Source organism: Halichoerus grypus, chromosome 4 (assembly GCF_964656455.1).
Source record: "Halichoerus grypus chromosome 4, mHalGry1.hap1.1, whole genome shotgun sequence".
NCBI lineage: Eukaryota > Metazoa > Chordata > Mammalia > Carnivora > Phocidae > Halichoerus > Halichoerus grypus.
The window spans coordinates 6,380,864-6,404,279 of record NC_135715.1 but is presented as its reverse complement, the minus strand read 5'-3'; the positions used below and the strand labels follow the sequence as shown (position 1 = coordinate 6,404,279).

The following is a 23,416-nucleotide window of genomic DNA, read 5'->3' as shown; positions in this document are numbered from 1 at the left end:
CTAATGTAGGGCCATGAAAGTCAGGAAACATACGAAACTCCGACATGCTCCTCCACGGCCAGCCTCACTGGTCCATCCCTGCACCTTCTTGCCCTGAGCTGATACCCAGCTCCTTGGTCCCTTCTCCTGATGCATAATCATTGCCAAGCAATCAAAGTTCCAAACAGGTAAAGCCTCTTTTCATCTCACTTCTAAACACCCTTTGGACTTACTGATTTGTTAGTTTTCCAAAGTGCTTCTGGGTCATCTTCCGTTTTTTTTCTTGCTCTCCTTTGTCCTCATGTTGACCTTAACGGCATATTCTATAAGTGTACATATAAACACAGTAGTTTTAATCACTCTGATCTTTCAAAGGTTATGCTCAAGTCATAGAAATTTTGGGGGGAATTTTTATGATGTTTTGTTTTTGGCACACATGACTCAGATGTTGATAGCATAACCAGAAGGGTCACAGAATGAAAACAAAATATCAGAGAGTGAGAGAGAGAGAGGAAAGAGAGCAAGTGAGCACTAAAATGCTAACACACTTTAAAAAGAAACAAATTTATTTTTTGATTTAAAAGAGAGAGAAAGAATTTTCTTTCACCCCTATCTTTAATCTTCTGCATGGAGCACTATTCATTCTTCAATGAATATCTTCCTCTTGACACACTTTAAGATTCAGGATAAGTGTTTTTAACTATTTATAAAGATGCATTATTTTGTCCTTGCTAAGAAAGCTTCTTAAGGGGCGCCTGGGTGGCTCAGTCATTAAGCATCTGTCTTCGGCTCAGGTCATGATCCCAGGGTCCTGGGATTGAGCCCCGCATCAGGCTCCCTGCTCAGTGGGAAGCCTGCTTCTCCCTCTCCCACTCCCTCTGCTTGTGTTCCATCTCTCTGTGTCTCTGTCTGTCAAATAAATAAATAAAATCTTTTTTAAAAAAAGGAAAGCTTCTTAAGATAATTTCCTTATACTTGATGTAGCAAAACCAAGATATTAAAGTTTTTTGAAAGACTAAGAAAAGATCCAATTACTGCTTCTTCTGACAAATAATGGGCAATTTGTGCCTATACTCTGAGTATTAAATGTCATTCTCATTGCTTGTTTTTTTAATAACACACCCTTTCATGCAAGAAAAAAACCAATAAAAACAAATTAACAGTAAATTAATAAGTATTTTTATTGAGAAAACAATAATAAAATATCATTATTTTGTATTGCCCAACATCTTCCTGATTTCTTCTATAAAATAGGCACAGGCTTTCACTTTGCTATAATCCATGTGAATCAGAAGTTTGGGGATGCTTCTAAGTCTATCCAAGCTTGTTGACTCAAGTCTTTGCTGGTTTTTAATATACAAATCATGACCAAGTTTTCTGTGCAGAATTGAGAAAGTATCCTTTACCAAGTTTGTTTGTTTGTTTTTTTTAAGTCAATAGACCAAAATTCAGTCTATAATGCTAATCCTTGGTGTTCAGCAAATACTGTGGTCATGGTGATTGAAAGAGACAGTAAAGAATTAGGGAAGGAAGAAAGGGAAGAGGAAAGAAAGAAAAGAAAGAAAGAAAGAAAGAGGGAGGAAGGAAGGAAAAGAAAGGGAAGGAAGGAATGAAGGAAGGAAGGAAGGAGAGAAGGAAGGAAGGGAGGAGGGAAAAAGTAGCCTTTTAAAAAATCTCCCAGCATGCCCTCACTTACCTGTAAATGTTCCCGTGGATACGTTCATTCCATCAACCTCTGATCTCACTATCAACCACGTGTCCAGAGCAGTCCTGAGCACTGGAGATAAAACTGCCCCATTCATTCTCCTTAATTGAACTCACAACCTAAAGGAAGCACTAAGGATAGTCACTTTATTATTTTTTTTTTAAATGAATGGGAAGACTCTAGTAACTTGGAAAAAAATCCTAAATTCAGAATTCTTTGGGTGTCCTCAGATGGACTATTCAAAGGACAAGTCATCTATGCCTTGAAACAAAAGGGCAGACTCTAGAGGGTAGGGAGGCATGTTTAGGGATGTTGGCCACGTCCCAGGATAGGGATCTCTAGGAGGGAGTTCGCTCTAGTGGTGAGACATGGGCTGCAGCACACAGATCAGCAACACAGAGACATGGCCAATGGCACAAGTTATTTAATGTTTTTAAAAATAATACTGACTTATTTTGGAAAAAGTAATTTTGCTTTCCGGCTCATAATTGCTGTATCTAAATGAATTGTTCAAAGTGTCTTATTGAGACAATGAGCAGAAAACTAGTGAATATTTTGGTGACTTTTTTGCACATCAAAAAATAAATTTTGCACATGCACATACAGGACCAACGATACAACCTTGCCTCTCATTTGTGGCCCATAGAATTCCCAAACTTCCATATTCTTCACAGTTTCACTGCACAGGTAAGTCAATGATTATTGTTCAACTTTCTATGCACTAACCACTTGAAAATGGCATTTTCTGGATCTCTTAGAAAATTAATGTTTAAGATTATGCTTTTGGAAATAGAAAGGTCAAGGACTTTCATAATTTACTTCTCGTTATTTCTTATAAAATAGTTACAAAGACTTCTTATACTTTATATGTGTCTTAGTTTTATAAGGCTGCCAAAGTGCCATTAATTGGGTGTCTTAACAGAGATATATTTTCTCACAGATCTAAAGGCCAGAAGTCTGAAATCAAGGGGTTAGCAGAGCCATGTCCTCTGGAAGGTTCTAGGGGAGAATCTGTTCCATGCTTTTCTCTTCGTTTCTGGTGATTGCCAGCAATCCTTGATGTTCCTTGGCTGCAACTCTACCATTGTGTTCTCTCTGCCTCCATTGTCACACGGTGCCTTTCCTGTGAGTATCTGTCTTCTCTTTATATAAGGATACAAGTTATATTGGATCAGGGTCACCTAAATGATCTTATTTTATCTTGTTTACCTATGCAAACATCCTATTTCCTAATAAGATCACATTCTGGAATACCAGGGGTCACTACTTTGATATGTCCCTATGAGGGACAAATTCAACCCATAACAGTAAGTAATGGTGATGTCACAGTTCTCTTTAAATTGGTTCAGGGAGAGAAATAGGACATCCACATTAGGAAATACCTACAGAAGAGACAACTATCCTGTAAACTGGACATTATTGAGTATTTAATACATAAAATACTAAACAGACACAGATGACCCCTTTTAGGAATGACATGGTGAACGTAGACATTTCAAATCAGAAAACTTGATGCTTTGAAGCTTAAAATTAATCTGAAGGTTACAGATGGAGAAATAAGTGAATAATTTCAGAAAAAGAGAGCAACGTTTTAAAAAATTGATCATAGTATTAAGAATTCTGAGATGCAAGAGCTGCAAGTAGATGTACAATTATGTTGTGATTGTTACAAGTTTGTCTTTTCTCCTGTGCATTCCAAAATGGCCACCATATTTTGTATCTAAAAACAATCAATCAGCATCTGTACTAGTTTCCTAGGGTTACTGTAACAAACTACCACAAATGGGTGGATTAAAGCAATGGAAATGTGTTATTCTCACAACCCTGGAGGCTAGTTTAAAATCAAGTGTCAGCAGAGCCATGGTCCCTCTGAGACTCTGTTTGCCTCCCCCGTACTTCTGGTGGTGGCCTCCAAGCCCTGGCATTCCCTGACTGGCAACTTTATCCTCCCAGTCTCTGCCTTTGTCATGACTTGGCTTTCCCCCTGTGTGTCAGTGTCTTTTCACCTCCTCTTATAAGGACACCCACCGTATTGGATTGGCACCCACCTTAATCTTAGCTTGATTATATCTGCAGAGACCCTATTTCAGAATAAGGTCATTTTCACAGGTACTGGGGGTCAGGAGTTCTATGTAGCTTTTTTGGGGGGGCACAATTCAACCCATAACAGTCTGCCCTCTGATTTGCAGGTGCTACATGTTCTCTCCTTTAACAACGGAATATAAACTAACGTGGATTGCCTGAAAGTTGATCACTTGGCATTTTGAGTGATGTTTTGGGCACCAATAAGGTACTTTCAAAATGTATTTTAAAACCAATTTTTTTTTTTTTTTTTTTGAGTAAGAAATAACACCTAGCCTATTTGGAACTGAGAGTCCCTCCGGGTTGGGCTGATCTGGAGGAAGTGCCACTGCTAGCCATCCCCCCACCATTTCACAGGGTCTATGAGCTAGGTACCCATTTTTTTAGGTAAAAGAAAATTAAGCTGAATTTCATTTAAAAAATTATTTTGATGATGCCTTTTCTTTCAAATAATTGGAAACACCAGAAGGTACCCAAACTACAGTTCAGACTCATTGGTGCCAGAAATATCTTTCTGTAGGAATAAATATCTGACTATATATTAGAAAGTGAATGATCCAAGCCTTTGATATTTTTCTCCTGAAAAATTCTATATTTGATTCTGCTTTTTGCTTCAATTGTCTATCTTAAAAAATGCTTTTAGTGATGTCTGTAAAGCAGAAAAATTACCAGCTCTGAAAATGGCATAATGATAAATTATTTTATTGTTAGAAGTGGCCTCAGATACCTCTCAATAATTTTAATGTACCAATTATTTTTAAAGATTAGTATGAGGGTATTTTTGAATGAATTCTAAAATTTTGAGGTAAATTTCTGAACCGTTTTGGACATGAAGTTGAGTAACATTTGATAAGATGCCCATTTGCACCAATATTAATCATTCAACAAATACCATGCAAATTACTTTCCTCAAGAACTGGAACTCCACTTCTTATAAATGTGGGTTTATAGTATGTAAATAAGAGGCATCAATCTGCCCTTTTCTTCTGGTCCACAGGGCCCCCTGCTTTTGTCATAAGGGGAGATCTCATTAATTATCACAAGCTCTGGCCTTAGGTGACTTCCTCAGTCTCTCAATTGCTCTCCTATCTGTAAGACAAAGGGAATTGGACTAGGTGCTTTTCAAGCCAGGAAGTGCAGAGACACCACCTAAATCAGTTTTGAAATATTTGTGGATAGTCTTGCTTTATAATAACACACTTGGACAGTTAAGTGTTTAGACAGAGCTTAATGAAGAGGGTGTAGGAAATAGCAGAAAGCGCGCAGGCCAATTCAGGCATGAAAAATTATACAGTGAACCAGAGGGGCACACCTGCGTCCATTCTGGGAACAAAAACTGTGTGTGACTAACCAATAATCCACCCCAACATTTACAAGGGCGATTAATTAACTGGGAATGCATGATTCTTGAATACAAACTTGTTCTGATTCAATGTGAGTCATGCAATACAAATTAATGTTGTCTCGTAGATTTAGGATTCTTAGGAGTCAATGCCAAAAGACCTGCGGTCTCCCATTGCCCCATCCTTTCTAAAAAGAGCAGATCGTACATGAAGAAATCTCAGCAGGTCGTGTCCAACTTCACTCAAGCCTCAGCCCGTCCAGCCCGTGCCATATTTTATCATTATCATACACCCTAGCTCAGTCATTATGCCCTTAGGTGTCCAAAGGTATTTAGAAAACAACAAGACAACTTCATTAAGATTGGCATGTTACCAGAAATCCAGATGCTGAAGGCAGCATGCACAAAAGGGCTGGCAGACACCCGTATCTGGTTCATTAGACGTCCGAGGCGATCAGTGGAGTCAGGAGCATCCATCGGGAACACGTTACCCAGTGGCCATGGTTTAGGAGGGGACGGTACCATAGCACATAAAAGGTAACTGCTCGGTGAAGTGGGTGATGGGGACTGATATTTGAAAGGTGCTTGGAAGTCCTCAAGCCCTTTCTTCTACATTATCTTATCAGCCCTCCACAGCAGTTCTCAAGGTGACCCTCACGCGTGCGTCTGTCAGAACCAGCAACATGTCCGTGGAGACCCCAGTGAGGGCCAGAGCTGAGATGAGTACCTGCTCCCTCGCCTCAGGCACCCTAAACCTTCCAGACTGTTTGAGAAAACAGTGCATAGGTAACACTCCATTAGTAAAGCAAAATACAGACACTTGAGTCCCATATGGAAATACGTTGTCTTGATTATCTATTTTTAATAATAGTTAAGTTGTCCAGATATTTTCATAACATTTAAATTATCTAGAGATTTGAATAACATTCAAATTATTTACGTACTTTAGAAACATCTATTTGGTTTGTACCGTTATGGAAAAATTACCTCAATTCTCAAAAGTCTGTATTAAACAAAATGGAAAAATCAGCAAAGAAAAGCAGCCAACTGCATGTGATTACCAGATGTCCAGATGCCCTGGACTGACTTACACACACACACAATATGAGGGTGGAGTCGCTATAGGTAATCACCAGGAGTGAATGTATCTTCATGTAAGGTATCGAGAGCACCTCGATACTGTCCAAAAAAATATTATCACCTTAAAAGGATAAGGAAAACCAGAGGATAAATATGTAACTTCTCAAGTGCTTCTTGCCCAAGTCACCTGGCCACAAAGCCACCTCCATAGGGATCAGGGGTGAGCAGAGGGGACAGACACTGCTGGGGGCAGGCCACTTGGGAGGCATGGATCGGTCGGCTGATACACTGGCCAGCTTCAGTCACAGAGCTCTCTGGGCCTCAGTGTTCCCATCTGTAAAATGAGGATAGCAATGGGATGAACTGCAAAGAGCTACAAATGGAATAATACTCAGTGAAGAGCCTGATCCAAAGTGGGACACAAAGATGTTCTCTCCTCTGAATCTGAAGCCTTTCTGCGGTACATAATCACTTTGTAGTTGACTTCTTCACCACGTCCTTCTGATGAGCTCATGGACACTCTCCAGTGTCTTCCTATTCCTGCAGAATTGGCTCGTGTGATCAATGACTTCTTGGAGTATGTGCTAAATAAACTTCCTGTGTATGGAATCACGCATCAGCTTGGAACAATAGAATTGTATGAGATGATTCAATTGGATTGAATTTAAACTTACATTTCTCCACACCACTCTGAATATTTCTCATTAGCGTAAAAATGGAAACTCTTGGAGAATATAATCAAAACTATAGAGAGGTGCATCATAAACCTATGGAATCTCACCCTGGGTTTGAAAATATAGTGCCTAAAACATGCAGTGGATTTTGCAACAACAGAGTTAAAAATCTGTTTGTCTCACTTTGGGCCTTCAGTTATTTGCCAGTGTTATCAGTATATAACACGGCAAAAGAAGAAAAGGGAAGGTCAGCGGATGTGCTGTTCTTTATTTACTGTTTAAGGAAGCTAACTTATTTGTCTTCATTTTGGGTTGACATACACTATTGCTTTTCTGAATAGTTATGAAATTCACTATTATACATCAACGGCATATGTTAAGTCCTAAAGATTTTTTAGCCACCGGCAGAGAATATCTTTTTCTGATTCCTGAACTCAAGGCAATTAGGCATCGACTTGGGAATTAGAGGAAGAGAAACATGTGAGACCATGAGCCTGTTACTTGACATTTGGTGTTTGTCCCAGAGGACACGCAGCTCCACGGAGTGACTTCGCCAGTGTCAGATGGCTCCCAAGGTTGTGCAAATCGGATTTTTCACTTTTCTGTGTCTTTCTTTTCTTCATTCTCCTTAGTCCATCAGTGTCTTTCTCTTCCTGAAACGCTGACCTCGTAGCTCAATCCCTTCAGAATCCCCTCCATCTTTACATCCTTCTTGTTTCCATAAGAGCTAAAAACCTTCCCTCTGGCCTTAGGATGATGATGGTGCTTCTGGTATCAGACCCAAACTGGAATTAACAGGGTGTCACCCAGCAAGCTGGCAGCCTCCGATGGAAAAGATTGTTTAGACCTTATTTGGAGCTGCCCTAGGCACAATGGGTTGGCTCCAATTTAAGTCATGTAAATAAGCAACAAGTGCTGCAGGGCTGATTTTCTTTGAACTTGAGGGCCCTCCCTGAAAATAGCAGTGAGTTCCCATCCTCAGGCAGGTCAGGATTGTCTAACATTCATCCCAAGGATGGCCTTCATCAGTGCAAAGGAGATCATTCAAAGGAGCACTCCACAAGCCATAGTTTCACGAATTATTACCACAACATGTGTTAGCACTCCTGACTGGAGAATGCTGCCCCAGCTCGAGGTGATCCTGGGTGCCTGGGTGTGGAAAAAGCACAGGCAAGCTCCTTCTTAAACTTGGACTTGATCCCGACGTATCCATGGATAAACAGTGCCAATAACTGGAGCAAAAAATGAGCATCAGAAAGGAGAGCGCTTGGATATTTTGCCACGTGGAGGTCTGAGCAGCAGTTGAAGAGGGAGCACTGGTGGGGGTCCAGGTCGGGGACTGTTTGCCCCGCCCCCAGCATCAGGCTGGGCCCCGCCTTCCTCGGCTGCACATGCGCAGTCAGAGGTGCTTCCCTTCGGCCTGCCCGCTCTGCCTGGTCCGGACCCCAAGGCAATACCGGCCCCGCCTGGCTCCTGAGAGCCACCCCCAGTCTGGGGCAGAAGGCCGTGGGATGTGCCACGCAGAGCAGGTGTAAGATGGGAAGGAAGCTCAGCGAGCCCAGTACTCACTTGGGCACGCTGGAGGCCAGTTGAGGGCACGCTCAGGTCCACAGGAATCAGCAAAGAGTCTGTCCCTGTGTAGGTTGTTTACTCCCTCCTCTCTTACACACACACACACACACACACAGCAAGGGGGTGCTGGGGAGAGGGAGTGGGCCAGCACCCCAGGACTGGGAGGGGCGATTCAGGCCCAGGAAGATGAGCCAGGATGGAGTCAGGGTCAGAGAGTGGGGAGCACGAGGTCTGGAGCTCCCTAAGCAATATCTGCACAACGTAGAGACCAAGCACTGAGTGTGAGACGTGCCAGGAGTAAGGCTGAAGGAGGAGAAGCAGAAGGCGCCGGAGCTGAGGGAGGCCAGAGCCTCGGCTCTGCTATTTTTTAATCGCAGTTTCCTTAGCTAAATTAAGTCCTTTCTCCCGGTCTTCTCCCACTTAGGATGCAGCAGATTGTCTCTCACTTGCTGGAACTAATCTAGGGCGTCGGGAGCATCTCGCCTGATGGCTAATAGGCTCTTCTGGAGCACCAGCTTCCGGGTAGGAGGCCAGCCTCCGCGTGCGTACGCTGCGGCTCGGCGTGTAAATCGGGCTGACTGGTGGGTGAGAAGGCGCCTCGCTCCTCTGATGGGTCCGCAGCGGGACACAACCAGGCTTGGCAATCTAACAGTCACGTGGGGAACTTGGTAAAATCATTAATAAACGGAAAGACCTCCCCCTCAAAAAAGTCTAGAACATTCCTGGTTTAAGACTAAAATGCAAATTGATATAAAATGCAATTCCCATCTAGGACCTGCGAAGAGGAGAAAATTAGTTTGGTGTCATTTTAAATACCGAGATAGCGTGACAAGTGGGGTTGCAAGGTAGCTTGGGTATTTTGGTGGAAGAGACTTGGAAGTTGGAGCCAGGTGCTCGCAGTCCTGCCCGAGAACCACGTGTACCACTTTAAGGTCGGTGCTGGCCACTGTCAACACGGCCATCCTCCACCACACACACTGGTGCACCCAGACACCCTCCCAAGATGTCCTTCGCCCAGGAGACTTCCAAAAAACTGATGTTTGTTCGGTTGAGATTTAAAAGATTATATAGACCTTGTTTGTGCAACAACAATTGATCATGAAACATAACCTGAGGTATACTTCTTTAAAAATAAAATATTTATTTGAGAGAGAGAGAGTGAACGAACACAGGCTGGGTGGGGAGGGGCAGAGGGAGAGCGAGAGAGAGAGTCCCAAGCAGACTCCCCGCGGAGTGCAGAGCCTGAGGCAGGGCTCCATCTCAAGACCCTGAGATCAAGACCTGAACCGAAATCAAGAGACAGATGCTTAACCGACAGAGCCACCCAGGCCCCCCCTGGGATATACTTCTTTATAAAAACTGTGTATTTGGAGGCAGTGAGTTTACTTCCTCACTAGGGTAGGAAATGGCAGGGCTTTTAACTTCAGAGAAAAATAATCCCTGATGGTTCATAGTGAACAGTGAATTTACAAGGAATTTTAAGCCTAGAAGAAACAGAAGCTGTACTCTACTGATGAGTTTGCTAAGAGAACATCTGCTTCTGATGTAGGGAATGCAACAGTTGGCCCTCATAGTATCTCCAGACGTTGGTCCAAAATTCTTAGCTGCTTAGGCTGGAATGAGTCAAAAGCATCTCTTAAAAAGATTTTTTTAAATGGTTTATTATTTTGTAATTCTTCAACATGCTCTATGGGATGAATGTTTAAAACAGGAATTGTTATATTATAATTAAATATCAAAAAGTATAAATTTACATATAAAATATGATATCATCTGTCAAAACTGCTATAAAAGAGTAGTCACTGGATCATATCCCAGCAGACTTCTGATACAAAGACCATGGTTGTCCAGGGAACAGAGTATTAATTGCATTTAATCTGTTCAAAAGCTGAGTTGTTAGCGCCACACTAATCGAGTCTAGATTTCTGCCTACTGTTACATTTCTTTCTTGTTCCGAGTGATATGTTTCAGATATATGTTCCACTCCAAGACAATAACCTGTCTCAGAGCTCTCAGCATGTCAGGAGCTATTAGTGACAATTGCTGACCATCTGCTTATGCCTCAGATGAAATAGACATGGATGCCCATTCACAAGAAGAATGGAAGAGAAATTTATAGTGCTTAGAACAAATGTATATATGAACCAATCTGAACAACTAATCATCACAGAATAAAACTAGAAATCTAAAATATCACATAGGAAAATGCAATCCTGAAAATCTGATTTGCAAAGTTTTGTTTCTGTTTTAATACACACACTTAATACCTAATAAACTTAATACTTAGTAAACACACTTAATAGTGAAACAAGCCACTTAACAAACAAGGCAGAGACCTGATAGATGGACAGATCCTACAATAGCATCCTGAGTCAGACCTCCAGGGTTCATATCCAGATGACAGTGCCAAATTTCTTATGCATGTAGAGGTCTCTCCCGATCTGTAAGAGTGAGATTTTTACGCTACCAATCTCATGGGGTTGTTTGCAAAGTTTATGAAACAATCTATGTAACATTCTTCACCTACTACAGTGTATTATTAGCACTCAACAAGCTAGCTAGCTATCATGGTTACTATCTTATTGCTTTACTTTGGGTCACATGAAAATTGCTAACATATGACATACTCTCAGCAATCAAAATCATATTATTGTTTCATTGTGTGATGTTTTACAATTGAAAGGGCACCTTACCCATAGAAGTTCAGTTAAGCTTCACATGAACTCTGCAGAGTAGATAGGTATCGAATCTAATTTGGGAGACTCTCAATGTTCTTTTCCCAATGATTGTCTGCTAGCGAGGATAGGAAACACAACATCCTGGAAAATTAAGGAGCTCTCTCAAAACAACAACTCCGAGGAAGCAGATCAGAAATGAAAAGTCACAGTAACTCACTGGCATGGCTTCTGCTACACAATAGAAGGATCACGTTCACCCATGAATGAGGCCCCTGGAACTGAATTATGGAAATGAACCCGGGATCAAGTTTCATCTATCCAGTTTCTCAGAACTCTTTATGCACCAAGGAGAGACCTCCTGAATCTTGCATTAGGACAGGCAGGCAGGGAGGCAGAGGAGTGCCAGTCTGGGAGTGGACAGGCCTGGCCTTCCTTCCTGCCTCTGCCACTTTTTACCTGAGTGACCTTGAAACAGTTTCTTTACACTGTCTCAAAATTCATATTTTCCTGTCTGTAAATGTATATGGTGGATGTTGTTGCTTTTCTCTTGAGTTTGTGACAAAGACTAAATAACATCGCTTGTGCCAAGAGCTTAGTGTAATGTGTAGAGCATATTAAATACTCCATTACTAGTAATCCTCACAGTACTGTTAATATTTTGTAACTCAAATATAAGAATGAGGGAATTGAAAAGGTCTAAGAGCCCCCAGTCAATAAACAGTGACACAACAAGATATCAGCACATCCCCACATGCTACATGATGCCAGGGACCTCCGGTCCGAGGGACACCAAAGTCCTCAGGACACCCAAACCCGGCCGTCACCTCCCCTGTCCCAGAAGTGATCCTGCAAAGGGGCCCTGCTATGGCCTTCATAGTATGTTCAGACCAACTTGTGAGATGGGGGAAGACTTTAGGGCCCATCTTATTTCACAGGTAATTGGAGGATGTGAGAAAAACATGGGGAGAAGGAAGGAAACACACATGTGGTGTGCTTACTGTGTTCATTGTTCATGGATTTCCCCATTTAATACCAGTCCAGCAGCTCTCGCTGCTCCTGTCTCACTCATAAGAAAACTCGAGCCCTGAAATTGAGGAACAGGAGAGCCTGCTAGTACAAGGAGGACTTGACAGTTGACTACTGGTGTGGAAAGCATCCGAGTAGTAGTGAAGAGACACAAAAGTTGGAGTTTCAAGGTGGATCTTCTGAGAAGCGAGATGAATGATATTTATTCATACAATGAAGCTCTATTTGGCCCACCTTGATTGCCATGACACCTCACCCCTGCCTCTTTCCTCACACCTCCAGCTCTGCTTTGAGGCTAGTTGGCTTGCGTGGCCTCCCTCCACCTCCCAGTGCAGGGTCAGATCCTGAGGACTGGGCTGGACCAGATGACCCGGTTCCCCCGAGTGTCTGATGGCAACATGTCTAGATATAACTGTGACCAGGGGAAAGCTAAGAGTCAGAATATCCCACCGGAGGACAGTCAAGGGAAAGTTACCATGTCAGAAGACACAAACATTAGGACAAGGTCAAAGAGCTGGACAGGAGACAGGGAAAGTGCTGCTGGGTCTGCAAGTCCAGAGATGAGCAAAGGGCAAACCGTGGTATTCTTGAAGGGCACCACACTACTCAGAGACTCCATTCACCCCCCACCCCACCTCACTGTGTCATAACCCCTGTGGCAATGTCCAGGTCTCTGGTTCATAAGTCAACTGCCTACCGGATGGTTCATATGAGATGTCTAGATGGCAGGTGGCAGCACAACGTTCTTAACTCCCTTTGCACCCCACCCCCAAAACAACGTCTACTTCCTGCATTATTTTCTCTTCCAACTTCTGTAATTTCTCTTAATGAAGCCATCAGCTTCCCTGTCACACAGGCTAGAAACATCAGTTACCTGAACGTTTCCTTCTTTCATTCCACATTCAAATATTGCCCAATTTTCTTGGTTTTCATCCAGGCACGGTTCTAGAAACTGGCTTCTGCCCCGCCCCCCCAACTCCCATAAATCCAGCTCTAGACTGTGACATAGTCTGGGCCTCGAGAGCTGGCCGACCATGTGCTGGTTCTTTCCTCTCCTTTCCAGCCTCCAGGGTGGTCTTGCCAATTGTCACATGGAATCACATCCCCTCCAGCTTCTCCTCAGTCCTTGGGCTCCCTCTGCCTCCCAGCCTGAGGTTCTAAGCTACAGTGTCACACCCCCATCTCCAGGAGCTGATCCAGGCTCAGCCCTACTTCCTGCCTCACTCCTCCACTGCAGCAAAGCTCTAGTGCTTCCCCAACACACCAAGACCTTCGTGCACTTGCTTATGCAAGCCAAGTTCTGTGCCTGGGACTGCTTTCTCTTGATATGATTCTAGGATGCTTATCAGACACCATGCTCAGTCCTCAACTTACTGTCTTCCTCAATTTAGACAATAATCTTCTGGGGTCCCTACTTTTTTCTCTTTTTCACACAAATGAAAATACAAGGAAAAAAAGATTGAGTAGATTCCGCAAGGTCATAGTACTAGTAAGAAGTGGGGGCCAGACTCCAACCTTGGCTCTCTGGAGCACCCTCACTTTCTACAGCTGGAAAACTCCTATGCACCCTTTTATACCCACGTCAAGTATCATCTCTGGAAAGCCTTTATCTAGTTCATAGGCAAAATGATCAATTCTGTCTTCTGCTCTCAAAACATTTTGTTCCTTTTCCTATTATGTTTATCATATTATATCATAGTTATTTATTTTTGTGTATTTACCCCCTACTAGATGTATTTATCCCCTACCAGAAGGATTTCAACCTTCTTAGTCTTACTGGAAATAGTCCAGATCTCCTGACACTGAATAATCAATAAAGGTTTATTAAGGTGAGCAAAAGGATAACTGAATTAAGAGATAAATTTAAGAAAAACATCAGGTGTCATTCATTTAAATTCTTATTTCTCTAGATCTGATGCTGCGGATTAGAAGTTTCATGTTTTTCCCTTTGTTTCCTATTCCCTAGCTCTACCCACTATTCTCTGGCTTTGCTTGGTCCTTTTTAGAGATGATCCCTTTTTCCCTATTCTTGGAAATCAATAAAAGATTGTACAAGAATATATATATACATATATGTATATATACATATATATTTAAATCCAGTGTAAGTAGTAATGCTGATGTTGGAACAAGAGACCTGCGCTGGGTGAAGTTGCTGTTGTGACCCAGAAACACCATGAAACTGACAAAAAAAGTGTCATAAAACCCTGCCCCTCCTTCCTCATGCTCTAACTACCACCCTTAACACGCTCTCCTGTCCCTGGCCAACGCCACACCTCACTCTCAGAATGTCCCTCTTTCCCATGGGTATAAAGCACACTCTCTTCTGCTTCAAAGAACCCGGGAAGGTCCATCTCCTCCACCCCAGGATCCCGTTCCCACCAAGAGCTCCAATGGCAACTCCCTGGCCGCTTCAAGGGAAAAAATGACTCATGCTTGGAAATGGGAGAATTCACTCATTACAAAACCCCAAATGATAGCTATTCTCCCTGGTATAAATAATAATTTGTTTGTTCATCCAGTGGCCTCAACAACAGGATGTACAGTCACCTTGGAGTTTGTAAATCCCCCTCTGCAGCTAATGCTGTTTTTAATTTGTTTGGATTGAAAGCAAGGATTATATTTGTTAAGTAACCACTCATCTTGGATGGCTGCTGAAAGGCCATAATTGCCTGGGCCCTACTGTACAACACACCACCTTCGGCTCCCTGAGAAATAGTAGTTGAATATTTTGTAATAGGATCTATGAGGTGTTATTTACCTAAATACATTTTAGCCTTGGGTTCTGCTAAGGATTTTATACTGACCCACCCAATTTTCTTACAAAAGTAACAGTTTAATGAGTAGCAAGATTGCTACTCTCTCTATTATGGTACCTATGCATGAATTGCTGAAGTCAAGTATTTTTAAGAAGAGAAAGAGAACTGGAATCACAGAGCCTCCTCTCATATAAACACAAAATAAATGTCTTCCTGCAATGGAAAGTAATGGAAAGAGGAGTACACAGTCTGCCAAGTTCATTTACTCCTGCCTTGCTTTTAAAGAGCAGGTGCAAGGCCAGCTGGTTGTTGCCAACACCTGTCTAGCACATGATCACGGGGATGATTAAGTGCCTATGTTAATAACCCACAGATAGTGGTGGTAAAGTAAAAATAATTGATGATAAACATCTTAAGGGGTTGAATTCTTGTGTCTTTGTCCCTGAAATGTTGATGATAGAGGCAAGATTTACTCGAGATGTTTGACTCCTGACATTCCCAACAGGGACAGGCATTCTTAAAAAGGGGATGCCCTATTGCTTCCAGAGTGTTCTCCTTCCAGGCTTTCCAACTACCCCAGGATTCTACTGGGATGCAGGGCTTTCACCTGTCAAATCCCTCCTGCCTAGGACCAATGTTCATGACAGCATTATTAATATCATATAATTATTATATTATATTATATTATATTATATTATATTATATTATATTAACCTGGGTTTTAAAATCACACTATTGCATGTAAAATATGGAACATGTGTGCAAACGAATATAATGTGGTTTAGAGAGCGTCTGGCATCTTGTAAGCACTGGATACAGCTTGGCAGTTACGGCTATACCATTACTCCCACTTCTTCAGAGAAGACGGTGTGGTGAGGCCATGCAAACATTGATAGAGCACCACTAGGGATCAGTCCCCATCCCTGTGACCACTGACATGTTCCAGGAGAGACACCTGTGACAGCTCTCCTTATGCTCCTGGGAAATCATGAAGAACAATATTGACCTTCATGAAACAACACATACTTTATAGATCAAAAGCACTCAGATTTCTCACCTGATTTCAGAAACAGATGTTTTGCTTAACGCCCACCCCTGCTTAACCCAAGACCTCTATTCACTCCCCTGGATTCTAATCCTGAGCAGAAATATCTGACAAAATTCACATAAGAAGGTCGTTTCTACTACTCTTCCACTCTGACTCTGAGACATGTTCTCCTTTAATACAGATTTCTCAGCTTGCCCAGCAGCCTGATTTCCTGCTTAAATGCCCACCATTTGAAGCCGGAATAAATGTGGGACATGAGGCCTGTTAATGCCAGCAAAGTGACTGCCCACTTCTCAAGGGCAGAAGATGCTGGAACACACAATTGCACAGAGAAGACTTTATGTCAGCATAGAATTACACAGGGACCACATCCCCGATCTTCCCCGGGTTCAGAGCCCATTTACACCTGCATCCTGGCACAAGGACAAAAATCGTCCCTTTCACTCTCAAAAGTGTCGGCTTTCGATAATACCTTATGAGCTCACTATAATTATAATAAATGCTGATAATGTTTCCTCTGAATTGTTAATTAAGAACCAAACTACGGTCAATCATCTCTTTTAGGAAGGTAAGAGAAGTATACGATCATACTTGGCCAGATCCAGCAAAAATCATTGGGTTAAATATTGATTGAGCAATTGTGTAAGCCTCAATTATCTGGAAATTCACTGCTTGGAACACGTGTGTCCCAGAATTTGTTATATTAATGAAGTGTTACTGTAAAATGCTCAGATTTTGCTATCAGTTTTCTTAATCATAAATTTGTGATTGTGCTTTTAGTAAGTGTTATTGCTCACTTGGCTTGAATATGTAATTTTTGTTCCTCATGACTCTTCCTATCCTAATTTTTGTCCGACTTTTTTTTTAATTTAATTTTATTATGTTATGTTAATCACCATACATTACATCATTAGTTTTTAATGTAGTGTTCCATGATTCATTGTTTGTGTATAACACCCAGTGTTCCATTCAGTACGTGCCCTCTTTAATACCCATCACCAGGCTAACCCATCCCCCCCTCTCTCCCCTCTAGAACCCTCAGTTTGTTTCTCAGAGTTCATAGTCTCTCATGGTTCGTCTCCCCCTCCGATTTCCCCCCTTCATTTTTCCCTTCCTACTATCTTCTTTTTTTTTAACATATAATGTATTATTTGTTTCAGAGGTACAGGTCTGTGATTCAACAGTCTTACACAATTCACAGCACTCACCATAGCACATACCCTCCCCAATGCCTATCACCCAGCCACCCCATCCCTCCCACCCCCCACCACTCCAGCAACCCTCAGTTTGTTTCCTGAGGTTAAGAATTCCTCACATCAGTGAGGTCATATGATACATGTCTTTCTCTGATTGACTTATTTCACTCAGCATAATACCCTCTAGTTCCATCCACATCGTTGCAAATGGCAAGATTTCATTTTTTTTGATGGCTGCATAATATTCCATTGTGTATATATACACATCTTCTTTATCCATTCATTTGTTGATGGACATCTTGGCTCTTTCCATAGTTCTGACTTTTAATGTTGCTCAAGCCTTGAGCTTCTTCTGAGATCATCATTGTCTTACAACAAATAAAACCATTTCATACAAGGCCATGCTTAACAGAAGGCCAGCATATCATTGGTTTTCAGTAAATGTTACATTATAATGACAAAGACATAAGTTATTTTGGAGAGAAAATAGCTAATCTCACTTCCCATCTGGTTTCCAGGAAACATTATCCAGAAGCATTTCCATTGAACATGCTAAGTGTCTTCTCTGGTGACCAGAGTTGATTTCAGCTAGATGATATTGGTTTTACTTCTTTTTCTGTCACTTTTCTCCTGCTTCAAGTACTTTAAATTTCCAATTATGATAAGATTTATGGCTGGTTGAAATATTCTTGCTCAGCTGCCTCCCCCTACCCCCCGTCTCATCTGAAAGGTTATATGTGGCTTCACGTAATGCCATTCAGTGAAGGAACTGCTCACGTGGGCTTCTGTAAACACAAATTGTATGTTTCAGTTGGTGTTATTTTCAGAAGCTGGGAATGGTTCTGGGTTCCACTGTCCACCCTCCACCTGTAGAAACCCATACACTGTTGCTTGTTCCTCCCTTGGATGCTCATAATACCAACAACAAAAATCGACACATGCTTTTAAGGATTAGATTTTTTTCAATGCAAGAAATGGGAAAATTATAACTAAGTCAAGCACCATGGGGAAACCAAAACAAAAGTTAGATCAAGATAACAGTGATGGAGCATTTCCACTGAGCTAAGAAGAATCCAGACTGTATTATTCCATTTGTTTCTTTACCCTGCGTGATCAGTATAGTTGTCCTTGCCTTCTAAAATTGATGTCACATTTTTGGTTTTATTTATTTGGGTCCTTTCTCTTTTCTTTTTGATAAGTCTGGCTAGAGGTTGATCAATTTTATTAATTTTTTCAAAGAACCACTCCTAGTTTCATTGATCTGTTCTATTGTTTCTTTAGTTTCCATATCATTTATTTCTGCTCTAATCTTTATTATTTCCCTTCTGTTGGCTTCAGGCTTCATTCATTGTTCTTTTTCTAGCTCTTTTAAGAGTAAGGTTGGGTTGTTTGAAATTTTTCTTGCTTCTGGATGTAGGCCTGTATTACTATATACTTCACTCTTAGGACTGCTTTTGCTGTGTCCCAAAAGTTTTGGACCATTGTGTTTTCATTTGTTTCCATGTATTTTTTTTAGTCCATCTTTGATTTCCTGGTTGACCCATTTTATAGTGGCATTATCACCAATAGCCAAACTATGGAAACAGCCCAAGTGTCCACTGACTGATGAATGGATAAAGAAGAGGTGGTAAATATATATATACACCCACATACATACACAATGGAATATTACTCAGCCATAAAAAAGAATGAAATCTTGCCATTTGCAAGGACATAGTTGGAGATGGAGCTAGAGAGTATTAGGCTAGGTGAAGTAAGTCAGTTGGAAGAAGACAAATACCATATGATTTCACTTTTATGTGGAATTTAAGAAGCAAATAAATGAGCATGGGGGAAAAAAAAGAAAGAGGCAAACCAAGAAACAGACTAAACTATCAAGAACACACTGACGGTTACCAGAGGGGAGGGGAGCAAGGGGATGGGGGAAATAGATGATAGGGATTAAGGAGGGCACTCGTGATGAGCACCGGGTGATATATGGAAGTGCTGAATCACTATATTGTACACCTGAAACTAATATTACATTGTATGTTAACTACCTGGAATTTATTTAAAAAATAAAATAAAATTTCTAAGAAAAAAACTGATGTAAAATTTTATTTCAGGAAAGTAGGTAAAAAACAATCACATTTTGATCCTAATCAAGAATGACCAAGTGTTTTTATACAGTATTGATTTTTAAAATTGTGGTAAAATATACAGGGTATAAAATGCACCATATTTGCCATTTTTGGATGCAAAAAAGTTCATTATTGTTAAGTACATTCACATTGTTATGCAACTAATCTCCAGAATTCTTTTTGTCTTAAAAAACTGGTGCTCTATCCTCATTAAACAACTCTTCATTTCCCCCTCCCCCAGCCCCTGGCAACCATTTTACTTTCTGTTTCTAGGTATTTGACTATTTTAGATACCTCTGATAAGTGGAATCAAACAGTATTTGTCTTTTCACTAAGGTGAAACCTCAAGCTTCCTGTATGTTGCAGCACATGTCAGAATTTCTTTTCTCTTTAAGACTGAATAATATTCCATCAGATGTATAGGCCATTGTTTATCCATCCATCTGTCGATGGACATTTGGCTTGCTTCCACATTTTGGCTACTATGAATGATACTGCTTTGAATGTAGGTACACAAATATCTCTTCAAAACCCTGCTTTAAATTCTTTTGGATGTATACCCAAAAATGGAATAGCTGGATCTTCTGATAACTCAATTTTTATTTTTTTGTGTGTGGAACCACCATACTGTTTTCCACAGCAACTGCACCTTTTTACAGTCCCACCAACAATGCATGAGGGTTCCATTTCTCCACATTCTCACCAATAATTGCCATTTTCTTTTTCTTTTTTTAGAGTAACCATACTAACGAGTGTGAAGAGATACCTCATTGTGGTTTTGATTTGCACTTCCCTAATGGTTAGTGACATTGAGAATCTATTCATGTTCTTGTTGGTCATCTGAATGTCCTCTTTGGAGAAATGTTTATTCAAGTCCTTTGCCCATTTTTAAATCAGGTTATTTGGTTTTTGTTGTTAAGTTCTAGGAGTTCTTTATGTATTCTTGATAGTAACCCCTTATCAGAAATATCATTTGCAAATATTTTCTCCCATCCCATAGGTTGCCTTTTTACTATTGATTGTGTCCTTTGAGGTTCAGATGTTTTTAATTTTGATGTAGCCCAATCTATCTCCTGTTTACTTTTGTTGTCTGTCGTCCACATCTTAAGGAGAATGAGTGATATTCATAGGTAATTAAAGACTTCCCTAAAGTCATACTAGGATACAGAGCTCAAATTTGAATCCAAGTCTACCTGCTGTGGAATCTCATGTGCCTTCTATTATACTTCCTGGCTTCATAAAAAAAAAAAAAAAATACATAGGAAGCCACAAAAATGGTATCAGATGAAAAAAAATTGAAGACAATATGAATGTAGTTGTTGGAAATGAGAATGGACTCATGAAAGAGATCAGAAAGGGAAAGACAGATATGAGTAACATGGCTGAAAGCAGAAAGAGGTGTATCCAAGAATGTTCACTACAACGTTTTTTGATATAATAGAAAACTTTCTACTGTTCTGCAATAAGATGGATTAAGTATATTCATGAGTTGAATATTATGCCACTGATAAAAATTATCTTACAGGAAATGCAATAAAGGGGGCTGTTGTTGGATACTTTCCCTGAACCCATTCAGTGCACCCCCTATGTTACAGCCTTTATCATGGGATTACCCACCCACATCACTGCCACTCTTATCAACACACCTGCCCTACCTCCCATCCACCAATCAGCATGCCCCCATCCCCCTTGCCACGGAGACTGGCTCAGCAAGTAAACTAAGGTAAGCTGCTAAGCCCAAGGTGTTTGAACCCAAGACTGTGGACACAAGGATTATTCACGGGTGGTAGTGAAACCTGTGGTGGACCGATCAGATGAAGGAATCACTCTTACTTTCTCAGTCACATGAGCTAATTATTTCTTATTGTCTAAGAGAGTTTGTGTTACTTTCTGTTACTTGTAACTGAACACACAAAATAATACATAGTATGTGTATTATTTTTCTTAATATAACATATAAATTAAGATAGAAAATAAGACTAAAGGGGCACCTGGGTGGCTCAGTGGGTTGAGTGTCTGCCTTCAGCTTGGGTCATGGTCCTAGGGTCCTGGGATCAAGCCCCATGTCGGGCTCCCTGCTCAGTGGGGAGCCGGCTTCTCCCTCTCCTTCTGTCCCTCTCCCGGCTTGTTCGCTCTCTCTTTGTCAAATAAATAAATACAATCTTAAAAAAAAAAAAGAAAAGAAGACTAAAGATACACATATCAAAATGTTAACACTCCTAGAGGAGGGGTAACAGGTAATAGTTTGTTTTTTTCCCCTATATTTCAAAAATATTCAACATTAAGAACACATTTATTTTGTAATCAGTGATAAAACCAACTTTCTGCTGGAGCATTTTTGCCCCCACATACTTTACAAATATTAGTTAATTTAATTATTACAACAACACTGAGATAATTTTAGAGCCTGGGAAACTGAGACATAGAGAGGTAAACTAGCTTACCTAAGGTTTGCTCAGAGGGCAAGGTGGCAGTGGTAAATTAGGACCCAGGTGGTCTGGCTCCTTGCCCTACATTTCAGCTCATCTCCTCTTTTTGGTTCCAGTTATCTCCCTGAGCTGGATACCCAGATTGGTCCTAAGAAGGTTTTATCACGGTAGTTTCCCAATGAAGGCAGAATAAACAAAAGCGTTCCTGGATGTGCCTGATAAATAAAATGTTCTCTCTCTTGTAATTGTGAGGAAAAGGGTTAACTTAAAAATTATTAAAATCTATTAAATATTACTAGATTTACCAGGTTATTTTATCAAAGGCAACTTGGGGCTCTGTGGTTAGTGGTTGGGTCAAACTCGGAGGGGCTTCCAGAGAGAAACCTGTCCTGTGGTCTGGGATGGAACCGATCAAGCCTCCAGGCATGAAAAACCATCCCTGTGGGCAGTATGCAACGGACAGGGATGATGGCGACAGAGCCAGTTAGGGACCGGCAATCTTCACAGGGGTTCCTGCCACAGGTAAAAGGGTCTTAGCCCCAGGATGTTGACCTCTGGTTCCAGAAAGGACAAACAGGAGACTAACAAGAGGAAGTTAGTACCTGAGTAATGGGTCCCACGGTGACTCTCAAGAACGATGCTCCAGCATAGAGAAACGAGACAGCGAGACAGCGATACTGTAGAGAGAGAGGCATAAAGTGGAAGTGAGGTTAAGAATGAAGTAAATAAGAGGGTCCTGAGCTCAAAGCAGTGCTAGTAACAGGCGTGGTCAGTCAAAGAGACAGTTACTGGGTACACTTGCCTCCGTCCACATACAGTTGGGGACTGTAGCCAGTGCTTTTGGGGTTCAGAGCTCGGGGGCTTGAACGTGTTGGCATTACTTTTTCTCAAATATCTTATGGAGTTCTCAAGGATAGGGATGGTCCCCCTCACTCACCCCTGGCTTGCCCGGGGCCTGGTGCAGTAAGCCTGTGTATTGGGACATTAGGGACATCTATTGGGAGATAGGACTCTCCCCTAAATAAAAGTCCCACTTTAGGGATGCCTGGGTGGTTCAGTCGGTTAAGCATCTGCCTTCAGCTCAGGTCATGATCCCAGGGTCCTGGGATCGAGCCCCACATCGGGCTTCTTGCTCAGTGGGGAGTCCGCGTCTCCCTCTGCCTGTTCTACCTGCCGCTCCCCCTGCTTGTGTGCTCTCTCTCTCTCTGACAAATAAATAAATAAAATCTTTTAAAAAGTCCCACTTTATTGATTTTGTACACAATAAACCAAAAGATTGGAATAACCATTTCCTCTTTTTAGGACACCAGAAATAGTCTTTCTGAGACATTTGTTTATTCCAAGTATGACAAACTCTCCCCCCATCCCCCCCAACTTGATATCCAAGTGTTTACTATTAAAGATACTAGACAGATGCACACTTTTATTCCCAGTGCATACATCGTTTTCCGAGATAACTCATATATGTAGTTAATCTCCTGATTTTGAGGCTCTGCTGCATTCTTACATTTCTCAACGGATGTGACCACTAAAGAGCTCAGTTTCAAACAGGCTAGTAAAATAACATCCTCTGCCCTCAAAGGCGAGAGGGGCGGTCTTTGATCACAGAGTTCACTGGAGGAGGAAGAGGTGCCTTAGGATGTGCTTAGCATACAAGGGTCAGAGGGAAGAAGAGTGATCAAAACCAGGCAAAGCATCCAAATGTGCATCCCGGTCCATCCGGTGT

The 23,416-nt window shown here is 41.4% G+C and overlaps 1 long non-coding RNA gene across 1 annotated transcript in view; it reads right to left on the bottom strand.

Annotated features, from left to right (window-relative positions):
* The window catches only part of LOC118522004 (uncharacterized), a 37,054-nt gene that overhangs the window by 815 nt on the left and 12,823 nt on the right, over positions 1-23,416 (bottom strand). The window contains exons 2-4 of the long non-coding RNA XR_013446696.1: positions 22,293-22,367; positions 1,676-1,803; positions 213-302 (exon numbers count right to left, since the gene is read on the bottom strand). This is a non-coding gene — a long non-coding RNA (uncharacterized LOC118522004). The remainder of the gene's footprint in view (positions 1-212; positions 303-1,675; positions 1,804-22,292; positions 22,368-23,416) is intronic.